The sequence below is a fragment of the Arachis ipaensis genome, chromosome B02, assembly GCF_000816755.2.
Source record: "Arachis ipaensis cultivar K30076 chromosome B02, Araip1.1, whole genome shotgun sequence".
Classification (NCBI taxonomy): domain Eukaryota; kingdom Viridiplantae; phylum Streptophyta; class Magnoliopsida; order Fabales; family Fabaceae; genus Arachis; species Arachis ipaensis.
In genome coordinates this window covers 6,115,954-6,118,106 of record NC_029786.2, presented here as the reverse complement: position 1 = coordinate 6,118,106, position 2,153 = coordinate 6,115,954, and positions in this window count along the sequence as shown.

The window sequence follows — 2,153 nt, the reverse complement described above, 5'->3', positions numbered from 1 at the left end:
GTTTAGTATCACAATATATATTATATCATGGCTGCTACACATTCATATAACCATATAATTAAGTTGGCCAAATCGTAAATTGAGTCACGCGCATTAATGAAAGTGAAAATACGCGCTCAAAAACGTACTTCTTCTTCTTCTTCTTCTTCTTGTTTACGCACGGAGCGTCTTCTTCTTCTTCTTTGCATTCCTCCTTCTCCTCCTTTTTCGCGTTCCTTTTTCTTCACGTGTTTTCTCCTTATCGTCATTCTTTTGTTGTTGTTGCTGCTGTATTTTTTTGTCTTTTTCTCCTTCTCTCTCTGGTGAAGAAGCAGTAGAAGGTGAGGAAGAAGAGTTTTGAATAATGTAGAATGAACCGAACACAGTACTCATCGTGAACCGAACACAATATAATTGTATAGTACTGAGTGAACGAAACATAAACCCTACACTCTAAAATCTAAATCCTAAACCCTAAACCCTAAACCCAAACCCTGAACTTTGAACCCGAACCCTAAACACTGAACCCTGAACCCTGAATGCTAAACCCTGAACCCTACCGTAAACCCTAAACCCCTAAAACCATGAACCCTGAACCCTAAACCCTAAACCCTCAACCATGAACACGGTGAATCGAAATTAATACACGGGGCGAATCAAAAGTTTGAAACACACTGAACCCTGTACACTTAACCCTGAACCCATAAACCCTAAACCCTAAACCTTGAAATCCTAAACCCTAAACTCTAAACTTTGAACCATGAACCAAAAAACAAATTCTAATTATTCAACTTAGAAATTAATATACTAGACGAATCGAAAAACTACATATATCAATATAGAATTTCACAAAAAAATTGACTATTCATTAAAGACTATCAACATTCAGAAATTAAACCTGCTATAACCATGGTGAACGAAACATAATCCATTATATAAAATTAAATTCAAACAGCTTTCTACAGAATGAACCGAACACAGTACTCATGGTGAACCGAACACAATACAATTGTATGTACTGAGTGAACGAAACATAATCCATTATATAAATTCAAATTCAAACAGGTTTTTGCAGAATGAACCAAACACAGTACTCATGATGAACCGAACACAGTACTCATGGTGAAACAATTGTATAGTACTGAATAGTGAACGAAACATAATCCATTATATAAAATCAAATTCAAATAACTCTGCCTATAGTTTACATATTATCAATTCAATTCAATTCAATTCAGTACACATCCGTCCATTTAATTCAATTCAAATTAGCAATTGCATTCCATTCAATTCGATTCAAAATTGAATAATCTAAACTTTGTCAGTTTGATTCGTTTCAGAAGAGTAATCCAAATCGCTCTCCTGATTTGAAGTTGAGTCATTTATTGTTTCGATTCAAAAGTGTAGATCGAAGAAGAAAACGAAGAAGAATAGGAAGAAGATAAATGCAACGTAACCAGATCGAAATAAGAAAACGAGAAGATGAACGCGACCAGAGGAGAACGACGAAGGCAATGCAGATCAATAAGGAAGAACGCGAGCAGAGAAGAACGCGAGCAGAGAAGAACGCGAAAAAGGTTTACGTTGATATGGAAAGGTTTACGTTGAGAAAGGTTGATCGCGCAAAATAAGAATTACGTTATATGAGGCACGTGTAAAACAAACGAACATGTGGGTGGGAGACACGCGTGGAGTGGATTCTACTTAGATACCATCCATGTAATTTTTATATGAATGTAGAGCTTTTCCCATATTATATATTATTAAAACTTACATAAGTACAATATAATAAGTACCTCAATGCGTTATTTTTAATGACAAACAAGTTACTTAATTCTATCGATTAGATCCAATCAAGAAGTCTGTATAAGCTTTTCTTATATCTTTGTCTGAGATCTTTTGCTATTTTCTCAAATTGAAAAAAACAGAGGAAATAAACAAACATTAGTAGACAGGAAAAAACAAACAAACATTAGTAGTGTTTAATAATTTTAAAAGGATTTTAGCAAGTTTTATGCTAAATAAACATAAAAATTCCCCATAAATTCAGTGACGTATTTGTTTTCATAAATAAATTCTGCAGTTAAATTTTTCACCATCTTTATTTTTTAGAATGTGATTTTAAATAGCAACCAGACGTTCTAACAAAAAACTCTTTTTTATTTTCCGTCTCT